Source organism: Oryctolagus cuniculus, chromosome 12, assembly GCF_051225735.1.
Source record: "Oryctolagus cuniculus isolate XC-2025 breed Fujian yellow rabbit chromosome 12, ASM5122573v1, whole genome shotgun sequence".
Taxonomy (NCBI): Eukaryota; Metazoa; Chordata; class Mammalia; order Lagomorpha; family Leporidae; genus Oryctolagus; species Oryctolagus cuniculus.
The window spans coordinates 25,915,433-25,932,601 of NC_142878.1; the positions used below are offsets into that span (position 1 = coordinate 25,915,433).

General features: G+C 43.5%; 1 protein-coding gene across 2 annotated transcripts in view; it reads left to right on the forward strand.

The window, feature by feature from the left end:
- SOS2 (SOS Ras/Rho guanine nucleotide exchange factor 2) overlaps positions 1-17,169 on the forward strand; it is a 105,342-nt gene that overhangs the window by 13,440 nt on the left and 74,733 nt on the right. The window lies entirely within an intron of this gene.

The following is a 17,169-nucleotide window of genomic DNA, read 5'->3' on the forward strand; positions in this document are numbered from 1 at the left end:
CTCATTGTATTGGATGGATAACAAATTATCATAGACATAGTGGCTTAATACAATACCCATTTATATCTCACAGTTTCTGTAGGTCAGAAGTCTTGGAACTGCCTAGCTAGGTTTTCTGTTGGCATCTTACAAGTCTGAAATCAAGATTTTGTTTGAGGCTTTGGTCTCTCATTTGAGTCTTGATCTCTCCTCCCAAGCTGAATAATCATAAGATTATTGACACAATTCATTTCCTTTCAGTTACAGGATTGATACCCTCAGTTCCCAAAGGCTGCCGCCATTCCTTGCTAAACAGCCCTTAGCATAGCAAGGTTGACAGAAATGCGTAAATTGCTACTTCTTGTCTTGTACTTCTAGATCCACTTTTAAAGGATTCACCTGATTAGGTCAGGACTGCACGCCCTCCCCCCCCCCCCTTTTTTTTTTTTTAAAGATTTTTATTTATTTGAGAAGTGGAGTTTATAGACATTGAGAGGAAGAGACAGAGAGAAAGGTCTTTCATCTGCTGGATCACTCCCCAAATGACTGCAACGGCCAGAACTGGGCCTATCCAAAGCCAGGAGCCAGGAGCTTCTTCTGGGTCTTCCACACAGGTGCAGGAGCCCAAGCATTTGGGCTGTTTCCTACTGCTTTTCCAGGCCATAGCAAGGAGCTGGATCAGAAGAGGAGCAGCAGGGACATGAACCGGCACCCATATGGGATGCTGGCGCCACAGGTGAAGGATTAACCTACTGCGCCACAGTGCCGGCCCATAGGACTCCCTTTTGATCAACTCAAAAGTCAGTTGACTAGTGGCTGTGGTGACTTCATCACAGGAATTTGCCATGTAGAGACCTAATCACAGGAATGATAGCCCATCATATTCACAGGTGCTGCCCATGCTTAAGGAGAGGGGACTATGCTGGGCATTTATATAAGTGGGTGAGAGACTTGGGGGCCATCTTTGAATTCTGTTTACTGCATTTACTTGTTTTATGGAATTTAACTACTACATAACTGAATTAGTAAGGCCAGAGAGGAAGAGACAGATTTTCCATCTGCTTGTTCACTCCCTAAATAACTTCAACCTTTGGGCCAGGCCAAAACCAGGAGGTAGGAACTCCATCCAGATTTTTCCATGTGGGTGGCAATGACACAAGTATTTGCTGCTGCTGTCCCAAGTGCATAGCAGGAGGCTGGGTCAAAAGCGGAGTTGGTGGGACTTGAGCTAGCACTCTGATGTGGGATGCCACATCGGATATGAGATTCTGGCATTGTTGCTGTCAAGCCTTCCAGGATCATCATTTTTATATTTTTTTCAAAAATCTGACTTAATTTTTTAATTCAGATGACTGTGTTGGGGCCAGTGCTGTGGCATGGCAGGTAAAGCTGCCGCCTGCAATCCTATGTGGGTGTCAGTTCAAGTCCTGGGTGCTCCACTTCTGATCCAGCTCCCTACTAATGCACTGGAAAGCAGTGGAGGATGGCACAAATGGTTGGGCCTCTGCACCCACGTATGAAACCTGGAGGAAACTCCTGGCTCCTGACTTCGGGTCAGCTCTGCTCTGCCTGTTGTGTCCATTTGGGGAGTGAATAGCACATGAAAGATGTCTCTGCTCTTTCTAGCTCTGCCTTTCAAATAAATAAATAAATATTAAAAAAAATGAATGTGTTAATATGTGTCATGCCAATCATCTCACTTTCTGAATTCAATTTGTAAAATAGCTAGATGGGGCTGGCACTGTGGCATAGTGGGTAAAGCCACCTCCTGCAGTGCCAGCATCCCATATGGGCGCCAGTTCAAGTCCAGGCTGCTCCACTTTTGATCCAGCTCTCTGCTATGGCCTGGGAAAACAGTGGAAGATGACCCAAGTCTTTGGGCCTCTGAACCCTCATGAGAGAGACAGAAGTTCCTGGCTCCTGGCTTCGGATTGGTGCAGCTCTGGCTGTTGCAGCCATCTAGGGAATGAACCAGCGGATGGAAGACCCTCCCTCCCCCGCCTCTCCTTCTCTCTTTGTGTAACTCTTTCAAATAAATAAATAAATATCTAAACTATATATAGCTAGCTAAGGTATGAAAACTTGGTTTGATTGTTTTTCTTTTAAAAATTTATTTTATTTATTTGAAAGAGTTACAGAGAGAGGTAGAGACAGAGAGAGGTTTTCCATCTGCTGGTTCACTTCCCAGATGGCCGCAACAGGCGGAGCTGCGTCTATCTGAAGCCAGAGGCCAGGAGCTTCTTCTGGGTCTCCCACGTGGGTGCAGGGGTCCAAGGACTTAGGCCATCTTCTACTGCTTTCCCAGACCATAGCAGAGAGCAGGATTGGAAGAGGAGCAGCCGGGACTACAACCAGTGCCTGTATTGGATGCTGGCACTTCAGGCCATGGCTTTAACCTGCTGTGCCACAGTGCTGGCCCCAACTTGATTGTTTTTCTATTGAATGGCCTAGGTAGTAGTAACCTTAATATATCTTTTTTTTTTTTTTTTTTTTTTGACAGGCAGAGTGGACAGTGAGAGAGAGAGACAGAGAGAAAGGTCTTCCTTTGCCGTTGGTTCACCCTCCAATGGCCGCCGCGGCTGGCGCACCGCGCTGATCCGATGGCAGGAGCCAGGTACTTATCCTGGTCTCCCATGGGGTGCAGGGCCCGAGCACTTGGGCCATCCTCCACTGCACTCCCTGGCCACAGCAGAGAGCTGGTCTGGAAGAGGGGCAACCAGGACAGAATCCGGCGCCCCGACCGGGACTAGAACCTGGTGTGCCGGCGCCGCAAGGTGGAGGATTAGCCTATTGAGCCACGGCGCCGGCTGTAATATATCTTAAGTATGTCTTAAAAATATTCTTTTTTCTTTATTTTCCTGGCTTGTTCCCTGAGGAGAATTTTTTAAAATGATTTATTTACTAATTTGAAAGGCAGAGTTACAGATAGAGAAATAGACACACACGCGCGCGCGTGCACACACACACACACACACACAGATCTTCACTCTGCTGGTTCACTCTCCAAATGACCGCAACAGCCAGGGCTGGGCCAGGCTGAAACCAGGAGCCAGGAGCTTTATCTGGGTTTCCCACGTGGGTGGCAGGGGTCCAAGCACTTGGGCCATCAGGAAGATGTGTTTTTTGACAATAGGATGGAAGGGGCAAGTTACTGAAATAAAAGCACAGTTCTCTCCGTTTAGTGTTCTAGTATTTATTTATTTATTTCATCCTAGAGTAATGCCATGGTGAGTTTCAGGATATGTGAGAGCTCTGCCTTTCCTTAAGTGTAGTGGAAGGAGGGCATTTGTGAAAGGAAAGGAGGGAAAGGAGACCCTCTGCCTTGGTACAAGTTCCATGTCAAGCATCTTCTTCAAGAAAGAATACTTACGGTAGAATGCTGAGGGATGTAGGAGTTTGCCCCAGGGATCCGCCCCCCTCCCCATTTAATTGTATATTTGTTTATATGTGAGGTAGAGAGATAGATAGAGGGCTCCCATCTGATCTTTCACTCCCCAGGTGTCTGCATTGGCTGTAGCTGGACTGGTATGAAAGCAGGGAGCTGAGAACTCAATCCTGGTCTCCCAAATGGGGAGCAGGAAACCAATTACTGAAGCCATAACTGCTGCTTCCTTGGATAGACATTAGCCAGAAAACTGGAGTCGAGCTGGAGCCAGGCATCAAATCCAAGGTACTCTGGTATAGGAGATGGGGATGTCTTCATTGGCATCTTTTTTTTTTTTTTTTTAATTTGTCTTGCTATCTTGCTATTTCCTTTTTTCTTTTTTGTAAGATTTATTTTATTTATTTGAGAGGTAGAGTTACAGACAGAAAGAGGGAATAACAGAGAGAAAGGTCTTCCATCCGCTGGTTCACTTCCCAAATGGCCACAAAGGCCAGAGCTAGGCTGATCTGAATCCTTTAGCCAGGAGCTTCTTTCCAGTCTCCTGTGTGGGTGCAAGGGCCCAAGCACTTGGGCCAACTTTTACTGTTTTCCCAGGACATACCAGAGAGCTGAATTGGAAGAGGAGCAGCTGGGACATAAGCCAGCGCCCATATGGGATGCCAGCGCCACAGAAGGAGGCTTAGAATACTATCCACAGCACCAACCCCTTCCTTGGCATCTTAACCACCAGGCTAAACAATTGCCCCACCCAGGAATTCTTAAACTTTTAATGAATAAGACAAATTTAGTGATATTGATCTTTTCTAGTTCGCAGGAGGGAAAAAGCCAGTATTATTTTTCTCTCAGAAATGTTTTAAAAATCTTTACTGTCCAGTGATTAGCAGAATATTGTAAAGTTAATGAACAAGAGATGTCGAGATTTCTTCGAAGGAAAATGACTTATCATACTTGTTTTTTTCTTATAGACATACACCTATAGGTTGGCTTTTTGGTTTTTTTTTTTTAACAGATTTATTTATTTCAAAGTCTGAGTGACAGAAGGACACCCCACACAGACACACACAGTTTTCCATCTTCTGATTCACTCCTTAAATGACTTCAACAGCCAGGAGTGAGCCAGGCCAAAGCCAGGAATTAGGAACTTCACATGGGTGACAGTGACACAAGTACTTAGGTCACCATTCACTGCTTTCCCTGGTGCATTAGCAGGAAGCTGGATCAGAGTTGGTGGGACTCGGAGTGATAGGATTTGAGCCAGTTCTCTGGTATGGGATGCTGGTATATGTGCAAGCAGCAGTTTAATCCTCTGTGCCACAGCGCTGGCCCCATGTCTCTAGTTTTGATTTTAAGTTTTATAATCATTTTTACCAACTTTGCACTTGCTAACCATGGTGGAATATAAATGTCTTACTGTTTCACATTCTGCAAAGAGTACTGACTTCCAAATGCTCTGCCGCTGGAACAAGTAGGGAATCATTTCTAGTCTGTACTTTCTTAGCTTTATAGGCGAATGGCCTGCTTTGTATGAAGGTGACATTATGGGAAATGGCTCATAAGCTATTTAATTCCATTCAAATAAAAAATTTTTTGACAGGCAGAGTTAGACAGTGAGAGAGAGAGAGAGACAGAGAGAAAGGTCTTCCTTCTGTTGGTTTACCCTCCAGATGGCTGCTATGGCCGGCGCGCTGCACCGATCCGAAGCCAGGAGCCAGGTGCTTCCTCCTGGTCTCCCATGCGGGCGCAGGGCCCAAGGACTTGGGCCATCCTCCACTGCCTTCCCGGGCCACAGCAGAGAGCTGGACTGGAAGAGGAGTAACCCAACAGAATCTGGCAGCCCAACCGGGACTAGAACCCGGGTGCCGGCACTGCAGGCGGAAGATTAGCCTAGTGAGCCGCGGTGCCTGCCAAATACAATTCTGATAACAAAAATTTTAACTTGAGCCAATCTTTCTTATGTATTTTGTTATTTTATGATAAGTCCTCAGCTAATGTTAAACTAAATAGAATGAAATTTCTATCCTGTACTTACCTGCATTTAATTAAACTACATTTTGGAGATAATCATGTAGCCTAACAATTAAGATGTCAGTTAGAATACCCATGTCCCACATCACAGTGCCTAGCTTTGGTATCCAGCTCTTCCTTCTGTCTCCAGCTTCCAGCTAATACAGACCCACAGAGGCAGTGGATGGCTCCAGTAGTTAAATCCCTGCTACCCACTTGGGAGAGCTGCGTTGAATATCTGGCTACCAGCTTTGGCCTGGTCCATCCCCTACTATTCCAGGATTTTTGTTTTTCCAAAAATGTATTTATTTCCTTGAAAGTCAGAGTTACACAAAGTGAGAGGAGAGGTGGGGGGGTGGGGTCTTCCATCCACTGGTTCACTCCCCAGTTGGCTGCAACAGCTGGAGCTGTGCTGATCCAAAGCCAGGAGCCAGGAACTTCTTCCGGGTTTCCCACAGGAAGACTAAACAGGCATCCATACCACAATCCCATGTTTAGGTGTCAGTCAAGTCCTAGCTACTCCGCTTCTAATCCAGTTCCCTGCTCATGTGCCTGGGAAAGCAGTGAAAGATGGCCAAATTTATCTAGGCCCCTGCCACCAACGTAGGAGACTCAGAGTTCCTGGTTCCTAGTTTTGGCCTGATGCAGCATGGGCTGGGCTGTAGTGGCCATGTGGGGAGTGAACCAATAGACGGAGATCTCTCTCTCTCTGCCTCTCTGTCTCTGTCACTGTGCCTTTCAAATAAATAAATTAAAAAAAAAAAAAAAGATGAACCAGCACTGTGGTGGAGCAGGTTAAAGCTGTGGCCTGAAGCGCCAGCATCCCATATGGGTGCTGATTCTAGTTTCAGCTGCTCCTCTTCCAATCCAGCTCTCTGCTATGGACTGGGAAAGCAGTAGAAGATGGCCCAAGTCCTTGGGACCCTGCACTCACATGGGAGACCTGGAAGAAGCTCCTGGCTCCTGCCTTCGAATTGGCGCAGCTCTGGCCATTGTGGCCATCTGGGGAGTGAACCCGTGGATGAAGGACCTTTCTCTCTGTCTCTACCTCTCTCTGTAACTCTGTCTTTCAAATAAATAAAATTCATCTTAAAAAAAAAAAAAAGAAAAGAGGGGAACTGGTGGTGTGGTTTAGTGGGTAAAGCCACTGCCTGTAATGCCAGCATCTCATCCAAGTGCTGTTTTATGTTCTGGCTGCTCCACTTCTGATCCAGCTCCTTGCTAATGTGCCTGGGAAAGTAGCAGTGGATGGCCCAGGGACTTGGGCCCCTGCCACTAATGTGGCAGAGCCAGAGGAAGCTCCTTGTTCCTGCCCTCATACCAGCTCAGCTCCAAATGTTGCAGCCATTTGAGGAGTGAACCAGCAAGTGGAAGATCTGTTTCTCTCTCTCTCTCTCTCTCTCTCTCTCTCTCTCTCTCTCTCTCTTTGTTTTCCTCTATCTCTCTGTAATTCTGCCTTTCAAATAAGTAAATAAATCTTAAAAAACATTCTCTGCTTAAGGGTGACAACATTTTTCTCTATTTGTTTTTCTTCTAGGAGTTTTATAGTTTTAGGTTTCACATTTAGTGCCATGGTTGATTTTAGTTAATTTTTATATGTGATATGATGACTCTGTACATAATATATTTGGTTTCATGCATATGGGTTTTTGGTTGTTCACCATTTCTTGAGAAGGTTGTCCTTGCTCCTTTGCTGACGATCTTCATGTCTTTTTGAAAAAAATCATTCATTCATATATTATGTGGATTTATTTTTAGAATCTCTGTTTTGTTGCTTTGATCTTTTTGCTTTTCTTTCCATCAGCATCACACTATTTTGATTAACCTAGCTTTATGAAAATTCTTGAAACCAGATGATTTTAGTCTTAGGGCTTTGTTCTTAGAGTTGTTTTGGTTATTGTAGGGATTTTTAAATCCACATGTAAATTTCTACAAAAAAGCCTGCTGGAATTTTGATTTGGATTGTGTTGAATTAAGACCATTAGTGAAGAATTGACATTTTTTAATTTTCATTTTTTTTTAATTATTTATTTGAAAGTCAGAATTACACACAGAGAGAAGCAGAGGCAGAGAGAGAGAGAGAGAGAAAGGTCTTCCATCCATTGGTTCACTCCCCAGTCGGCCACAACGGCTGGAACTGTGCCTATCTGAAACGAGGAGCTAGGAGCTTCCTCCGGGTCTTTGCACGCAGGTGCAGAGGGGCCCAATGTCTTGGGCCATCTTCCACTGCCTTCTCAGGTCATAGCAGAGAGCTGGATGGGAAGCGGAACAGCCGGGACTCGAACCGGCGTCCATATGGGATGCTGGCACTGCAGGCAGCGGCCTTACCCACTACACCACAGCACTGCCCTAATTTTCATTTTTTTTAAGATTTATTTATTTACTTGAAAGTCAGAGTTACAGAGAGAGAGAGAGAGAGAGAGACAGTGAGAAAGGTCTTACATCTGCTGTTTCACTCCCCAAATGGCTGCAATAGCCAGAGCTGGGCTGATCTTAAGCCAGGAGCTAGGAGCTTCTTCTGGGTCTCCCACACAGGTGCAGGGGCCCAAGCACTTGGGCCATCTTTCACTGCTGTCCCAGGCCATTAGCAGGGAGCTGGATCCAACTGGGACTCAAACCAACACCCATATGGGGTGCAGGCACCAAAGGCAGCGGCTTAACCTACTACACCACAGCACCGGCCCCAGGAATTAACATCTTATCAATATTGAGTCTTCTAATCTATGAATAAAGTTTTTCTCTCTTATTTTTAAAAAAGTATGTATTTTATTTATTTGAAAGACAGAAAGAGATTCCCTGGCCACTTGTTCACTCCCCAAATACCTACAACAGCCTGGGTTGGGCCAAGCTAAAGCCAAGTACTGGAATTCATACTGTAGCTCTCTCATGTGGGTGGCAGGGATTGGGTTGCTTGAGCCATCACCTCCTTCCAGCATTGGCTAGAAACTGGAATCTGAAGCTGATCTGGGTCTCAAACCCAAGCCCTCTGATACAGGATTCTAGAGTGCCAGGCATCATCTTGACTGCATAGCAAAATGCTACTCTTGTCAGCAGTAGTTTGTAGTTTTAGTGAATATCTTTGAATGAAATATCTCTTTTTAAATTGACTTGACTTTCAGAATGAAAAAACTTCCAGTGTATTCAGCTGATATTTGAAACTTCTGTATCAGAAACTTCTGTGGGGCTGGCGCTGTGGCATACCAGGTAAAGCAGCAGCCTGCAGTACCAGCATCCCATGTGGACACCAGTTTGAGTAACGGCAGCCTCACTTCTGATCCAGCTCTCTGCTATGGCCTAGGAAAGCAGTAGAAGATGGCTCAAGTCCTTGGGCCCCTGCACCCACGTGGGAAACCCAGAAGAGGCTCCTGGCCTCGGATAGGTGCAGCTCTGGCCATTGCAGCCATCTGGGGAGTGAAACAGCAGATGGAAGACCTCTCTTTCTCTCTCTCTCTCTCTCTCCCCCCCTCCCTCCCTCCCCACCTCTGCTTTTTCTGTAACTCTGCCTTTAAAATAAATCTTTAAAAAAGAAAAGCAAAAAATTTTTAAAGATATTGGTGATAGAATGACAAATTTGGCATAAATAAATGCCAGTCAGACTGTGTAGCCAAAGGCATTTATTTTCAGATTATACCTGAAACTCAAATGTTAGCATGTGCTACTTAAATTTTTTACTGTGAATATGTAAAACTGAAAAATATAAATTAGAAAATAAAATTTGTATACCTTGTCAAATGCAGTATTTAGGACAAAATTTAAAATTAAAATACTTTATGTGTTTATACATGTATTTATAATATTACCACTATTCTATTTATAGTATATGTGTAAGGAAATAGCCTTCTGGCACTTTGAAAATATGGTGTAACTAAAATATGGGTCTAACTTGTTAATATACTTTTAAAGACTGAAAATTATCTTAATTGCTCTTTTTCTGACTAGTCTTTCAGAAAAATAGAGATGAGTTTGTTTTGATTAGTTGATTTTATATATACTGTCTCTTGGGTGCTGAGATAATAAATACTGTAGAAGTACAAAACTGCCATTGTCTTTTCATTGTCATCTTGATGTCTCATTAGAGTATTTATGAGTGGGATTGTGTATTTGTCCTTAGGACTATTTTCATATTAAATGAAGAAGTTTGGCATAAAAAACTTGAGTACTTTGTTAAGTTACTTACAGAGACCATAATCAAAGAAAAAAATCCATCTGAGGGTTGGCATTTGGCCTAGCAATTAAGACATCACATTTTATTGGAGTGCCTGGGATGGATACCCCACTGCTTTCCCGACTCCGGCCTCCTACACATACAGACTCTGGAAGACAGTGGCTCAAGTGATTGTGTTTCTGCCATCTTTGTGGGAGACCTGGATTGAATTCCTCACCTTCAGCCATTGCAAGCATATTGGCATTGAACCAGCAGTTGGGAGCGGTCTCTCTTTTCTTCAGCCTTTCAAATAAATAAATACATTTTTTTAAAAGTCCAACTCAGTTAGACATTATTAGTTATTTTCACTTAGTAGGATCCTTGGTCTTTTATGGAAAGATTCTGTAAGAAAACAACTTAGGAAATCCATTGCTGTACTTGCCATATAAGTGTTTTATATGAAAAGAAGTTTTGTTTTTCTACAAATCTTGTAGAATGCTAAGATGTATGTAAGTTTCTTCTTGTTATTAAAGAAGTATGTGGTGTGAAAGGAAGTATTTACCTAGTACCTATTTTGAATTTAAAAGAAGATTATAAAGCCTGACTTTCTGACATTGGCTTATGAAATTCTAACTCTGTTACTTAAACTTTGCTTACACAAACTTCTTTAACGAGTACTACTTCCTTATTAGTACTTTCCTGTGGTCATCTTCTTTTCCGCTCCCCCCTTCAAATTATTTTTATCAGTTAGTTTGTATTTGTTGAAATTATAATAACTAGCTTCATTAAGCTTGTTAGGAAAAATATCAGTTTCTTTTCCATTTATATACAATATTTTCTGTTTCCTAGCAACATTTTCTTTTTTATTTTTTAAAAGATTTATATTTATTTATTTGAAAGAGTTACACAGAGAGAGGAGAGGCAGAGAGAGAGAGAGAGGTCTTCCATCTGCTGTTTCACTCTCCAGTTGGCTGCAATGGCCGGAGCTGCGCCAATTCAAAGCCAGGAGTCAGAACCTTCTTCCGGGTCCCCTATGTGGGTGCAGGGGCCCAAGGACTTGAGCCATCTTTTACTTCTTTCCCAGGCTATAGCAGAGAGCTGGGTTGGAAGTGGAGCAGCTGGGACTTGAACCAGCGCCCATGTGGGATGCTGGCGCTTCAGGCTAGGCCATTAACCCGCTGTGCCATAGTGCTGGGCCTTTTTTTTTTTTTTTTTTTTTAAGATTTATTTATTTATTTGAAAGAGTTACACAGAAAGGAGAGGCAGAGAGAGAGAGAGAGAGGTCTTCCATCCGCTGGTTCACTCCTCAGTGGGCCGCAATGGCTGGAGCTGGGCTAATCCCAAGCCAGGAGCCAGGAGCTTCTTCTGGGTCTTCCATGTGGGTACAGGGGCCCAAGTACTTGGGCCATCTTCTGCCTTCCTAGGCCACAGCAGAGAGCTGGATCAGAACTGGAGCAGCCGGGTCTTGAACCGGCACCCACATGGGATGCCGGCACTGCAGGCAGTGGCTTAACCTGCTATGCCACAGCGTCGACCTGGCTTCTCCACTTCTGATCCAGATCCCTGCTAATGTGCCTGGGAAAGCAATGGGAGATAGCCCAAGTCGTTGGTACCCTGCACTCATATGGAGGCCTGGATGAAGTTTCTGGCTCCTGGCCTTCGCAGCCATTTGGGGAGTAGTGAACCAGTGGATGGAAGATTCCCCCCCCCCCCTCCATAACTTTGACTTTGAAATAAAATAATTCTTTTTAAAAAATGAATTCACGGGGCTGGCACTGTGGGGTAGTGGGTAAAGCTGCCCCTTGCAGTGCCAGCATCCCATATGGGTGCCAATTCGAGTTCTGGCTGCTCCACTTCCGATCTGGCTCTCTGCTGTGGCCTGGGAAAGCAGTAGAAGATGGCCCAAGTCCTTGTGTGGAAGACCCAAAAGAAGCTCCTGGCTCCTGGCTTCGATTCTGCGCAGCTTTGACTGTTACGGCCAACTGGGAGTGAACCAGTGAATGGAAGATTTCTCTCTCTCTCTCTGCCTCTCCTTCTCTCTCTGTGTAACTCTGACTTTCAAATAAAATAAATAAATCTTTAAAAAAAAAATCACTTGGTCTGGCCCTGCCAAGACAAATGCAAGCTGGATTCAAAATTCAATCACTGAGCAGACTGATAAAAAAATCAATTCACAAAACTTATTTGCACAATTTTGCTTTAAAAAATTTTATTCGTTTACCTAGTTGGAAGGCAGAATGACAGAGAGAGACAGAGAGCAGGAGAGATCTTCCATCTGTTATTTTGCTCCCCAAATGCCTGAGACAGCTGGGGCTGGGCCAGACTAAAGCCAAGAGCCAGGAACTCCATCTGGATCTCCCACATGGGTGTCAGGGACCCAAGCAGGAAGCTGTATCAGAAGCAGAGGTAGACTCAATCCCAGGCACTCTGAGAGGGGATGCACACATTCCAAGTGGCAGTTTAACCCACGGCACCACAATGCCTGCCTCTTGTGCAGTATTGATTCTCCACAGAAACAAAACCATTAGAACACACACACACACACACAAAGGGAGACTATTAAAGCAATTGGCTATGAGTTTATGGAGGCTTAGACGTTCAAGGTCTGCATTTGGCAAGCTAGAGAACCAGGAAAAACACTGAAATAAGTCCAGCCTGATTGAGAAGATCTGAGTTCTAGGAGAGCTGATGGATATAAGTTCCATTCTAAATGATACCTCAGCTGGAAGACAGGCAGATAAAAAGAGTTCTCTATTACTCAGCCTTTTGTTGTATTCAGTGCTTCACTAGACTGGATGAGGCCATGTGCCTTGAGGAGGGTAGTCTACCAGTCCATTTTTTTGGGTAAATATTTATTTATTTATTTGAAAGGCAGAATTACAGAGAGGCAGAGAGAGAGAGAGAGAGAGAGAGAGAGAGTCGGTCTTCCATCCAGTGATTCACTTCGAAAATGGCCTCTATGGCCAGAGCTGGGCCAATCTGGAGCAAGGAGGAGACTGGTGCTTCTGTGTCTCCCATGCGGATGCAGGGGGCATTTTCCACTGCTTTCCCAGGCCATTACAGAGAGCTAGATCAGAAGTGGAGCAGCCGGGACTCAAACTGGTGCCCATATGGGATATTGGTATTGCAGACCGGGGCTTTAACCTGCTGTGCCACAGCTCTGGCCCCTGTCTACCAGTCCAGATGTTCATTTCATCCCAAAACACTCTTACAGACATACCCAGAAATAATGTTAAACCAGGTCATTAAAACTTTACGTCTTTGAAGTCATGTAGGCTTATATAACATGCTGTGATGCAAATCTCAGTATCTGGACACTAAAATTAACCATCACAATGAGTAATCATCTGCAAATTTGTTTGCCCCTTACTGATTTTTATACTTTTGGTTCTCTTGCTTTATTGCACTAGGACCTCCAGTACAGTATGGAATAGAAGTGATAATAGATACCCTTACCTTTTCCTCAGTCGCAAAAAGAAAAGTTCTTGTGTTTTACTATCAGGTATTGTTTTATTCTAGTGCTTTTGTAGATACTCTTTAGAACTTGAAGGTCAAAAGTTTCAAAAAATTAAAGTTATTGAAAGTATATTTTCTGATCACATGTGATTATTCTAAAAATCAGTGAAAAATAACTTTTTATCAACTTGAGGAAGGTCACTAAGAGATTTTGTTATGAATTAATGCTGAATTTTTTTCAGATGCTTTCTTTTACATCTACTGAGATGATCATTGTTATTTTTCTTCTTTAATCTGTTGACATGGTGAATTATATTGCTTCATTTTACAGCATTAAACTCACTTCATCTTCCTTGGAATAAATTCAACTTGGTCATATTGTGCAGTCTTTTTATATATTATGCAATTTAGTTGATACTTTATTTGGAGACAGGGAGAGGCAGGCAGATAGACTGAGAGAGTTCTCATCTACTACTGATTTGCTGTTAAAATGCCAGCTGTGGCTGGGCTAGTTGACAGCTGGGAGCTGGGGAATCAACTCAGGTCTCCCACATGGGTGGCAGGGACTAAACTACCTGAGCCAGTCCTGCTGCTGCCAAGGGTGTTCGTTAGCAGGAAGCTGGAGTTGCGAGTGGAGCATGACCTGGGAGCCAGACATTCTGGTATGAGATACAGGTGTACCAGTTGGCATCTTAGCCGGTAGGCCAAATGCTCACTTAAGTGGATAATTTATGTAAGCCTTCATTTCTGGGTTTATGGGTGAAAATAGCCTATACTTTTTCTTTCTTTCCTTCCTTCCTTCCTTCCTTCCTTCCTGCCTGCCTGCCTGCCTGCCTGCCTGCCTGCCTTCCTTCCTTCCTGCCTTCCTGCCTGCCTTCCTGCCTGCCTTCCTGCCTTCCTGCCTTCCTTCCTGCCTTCCTGCCTTCCTTCCTGCCTTCCTGCCTTCCTGCCTTCCTTTGCTTTTATGTTAAAGAGAGCCTGTTTTGGGGCTGGTGCTGTGGCGCAGTGGGTTAAAGCCCTGGCCTAAGGTGCCGGCATCACATATGGGCATCTGTTCTGGTCCCGGCTGCTCCTCTTCCAATCCAGCTCTCTGCAGTGGCCTGGGAAAGACCATCTTCAGTGGAAGATGGCCCAAGACCTTGGGACCCTGCACCCACATGGGAGACCTGAAAGAAGCTCTTGGCTCCTGGCTTCGGATTGGTGCAGCTCCAGCCGTTGCGGCCATCTGGGGAGTGAACCAGCAGATGGAAGACCTCTCTCTCTGTCTCTACCTCTCTCTGTAACTCTGTCTTTCAAATAAATAAAATAAATCTTAAAAAAAAAAAAGAGAGAGAGAGCCTGCTTTGTCTGTTTTCCGAATGAGTTTGCTTAAGATTATTGCATTTCTTACTTAATGTTAATGACCTTGTCGTTGAAGTTATATAGGCCATATAATATGCTGTGATGCAAGCCTCAGCAAATTTCAAAAAATTAAAATTATTGAAAGTGTATTTTCTGATCATTTTATTATTCTAAAAAGCAATGAAAAAAGACAACTTTAAAAAACCCAAATGTTGGGGCCAGCGCCATGGCTCACTTGGTTAATCCTCCGCCTGCGGTGCCGGCATCCCATTTGGGCACTGGGTTCTAGTCCCGGTTGCTCCTCTTCCAGTCTAGCTCTCTGCTGTGGCCTGGGAGGGTAGTGGAGGATGGCCCAAGTGCTTGGGTCCCTGCACCCACATGGAAGACCAGGAAGAAGCACCTGGCTCCTGGCTTCGGATCGGTGCAGCGCCTGTCGTGGCAGCCATTTGGGGAGTGAATCAATGGAAGGAAGACCTTTCTCTCTGTCTGTCTCTCTCTCACTGTCTCTATCTCTACCTGTCAATTAAATTTTAAAAAATCCCAAATGTTTAAAAAATAAAAACTATATTTCTAGATTCTTAAGGTCGAAGAAGAAACAAGGATGGAAAGCAGAAGCTATTTTTAACTAGAGGAGTACAGAAACATTGCATATTAAAATATATGGATTTTTATAAAAATAATATTTAGAGAAAAATGGAAGAGATTTGTTATCAAACCAAGATAAGTCTTTATGATGGCTTGCATCAGAAGGCCAATATACTGAAGGAAGCCGTGATACTTTGGGAAGAGAAAGTATATTGAGAGGGAGCTGATAAGCAGAAACACTGGAAAGGCAAGTTCTCATTGGGGGACTTGGAATCAGTCCAGCAGTATAAGATGTAGTTTTTTTTGTTTTATTTTGTTTTTAAAGATTTATTTATTTGAAAGGCAGAGTTACAGAGAGACAGAGGTCTTCCATCTATTGGTTCACTTCCCAAATGGCTACAACTGCTGGAGCTGAGCCAATCTGAAGCCAGGAGCCAGGAGCTTCTTCCTGGTCTCCCATGTGGGTGCAGGGGCCCAACCACTTGGTCTATCTTCCACTGCTTTTCCAGGAGCATTAGCAGTGAGCTGGATCATAAGTGGGACAGACAGGACTCAGACTAGGGCCCATAGGGGATGCCAATGCCACAGGCAGAGACTTAACCTACTATACCACGGCACCAGCACCCAGAGATGGTTTTAATTTTGGCATGTCTGTTAAGAGAAGGATGATGAGGTGAGGTCAAGTGCAGAGTGTGGCAGTCTGGGAGTGGCTCCTATAGGTGTCCCTTTTTCTACTCTTCCTCTGTATCTTCATTGTTCACTTCCTTTCTTTAATTCTGGATTTCTGTGTTCAGTATACCTGTAGAGTCTGACACAGCTCTGGTATACTAAGTTCTAGTGGTTCCCTAGTTTTCTTTGCTTCTGCTGGCTAGATTTTTCTTCTTCTGTACATGTACAGGTTGTATGACACACAGTACTTTATTCTGGGTTCCCATTGTACAATTATTATGCCTTAAAAACCAGGAAGTTAATAAATAATGAAGATAAATAATAAATGAATAATAAATGAAATATACATTGTACATAAAATAGGATCAACAAAACCAAGAGGTGGTTCTTGAAAAGATTAATGAAAGTGATAAACTTCTGAGACACTGATCAAGAATAAGAATGATGGGGCTGGCATTGTGGCACACCCGCTGTCTGCAACACCAGTATCCCATATGGGCGCTAGTCTTGTTCCAGCTGCTCCACTTGCAATCCAGTTCCATGCTCAGGCACCTGGGAAAGCAGCGGAAGATGACCCAAGTACTTGGGACTCTGCACCCACGTGGCCAACTCAGAGGAAGCTCCTGGCTTCTGGCTTCCATCTGGCCCATTGTGGCCATTTGAGGAGTGAACCAGCAGATGGAAGATTTTCTCTCTCTCTCTCTCTCTCTCTCTCTCTCTCTCTCTCTCTAACTCTGCCTTTCAAATAAATAAAATAAATCATTTTTAAAAGAAGAGTAAGAATGAATATACAAGTAACTAATATTGCAAACAAACAGACTTAGGTACAGATTCTGTAGACCTACATAATATTGAAGGCTGTAATATACAATCTTAAGCTAATCTTTTGTCCCTCATTTTGTTCAGAGGTGGATCGCTCAGGAAATGGCAAAGTCTAAGTTGTAAGTCAAGCATTTTTGGCAATGGTTGATTTAGTGCTGGGTACATGATCCAAATGTGAGGGAGAATTTAATGCTAAGTTTTGAGAATAGAGATAGAAATTGTCAATTCCATGCTGTTTTCTTTTGAGAAAGCTTTAATTACTGATTCTATTTTTCAAAATAACTCTGAGACTATTTGTTTTGTTTTCTTTTTTGTGCCAGTAGCACTAACATCCTTCTAATATCACAGAGTAGAAAGAATAATATTTCTTTCAACAAATATTTATTGAGCACTTATTAAATTATGTGCTAAGCACTGCTTTTCACCATATTTCTCATATCCAGTCTGATTGGATTATTTTTAGGACAGATTGATGGGTTCTAACTTTAGGAAAATTAAAAATGACAAAGGCGGCTCACCGTAGGTAGGTGTTGGCAATAAGAGCATGCGTTTGTAAAAGCTGAGTAGTGTTTACTAAGTTCTGTGAATTGTAGAATAGAAGGGTGTTTTAATAGTACCTCTTTGTAAAGATTGATGACCTAGTGTGACTTCTAGTGGATTAGTTGACTTCAGAGTATTCATGAATCCTGAAATTATGTAGAATACTTTATGTGTATATGCTGTTTGGTGGTAGGGAGAAGAGAGTTCAGTGGCTTTTGATGGGTATTCAAAGGTGCCAAAAAAG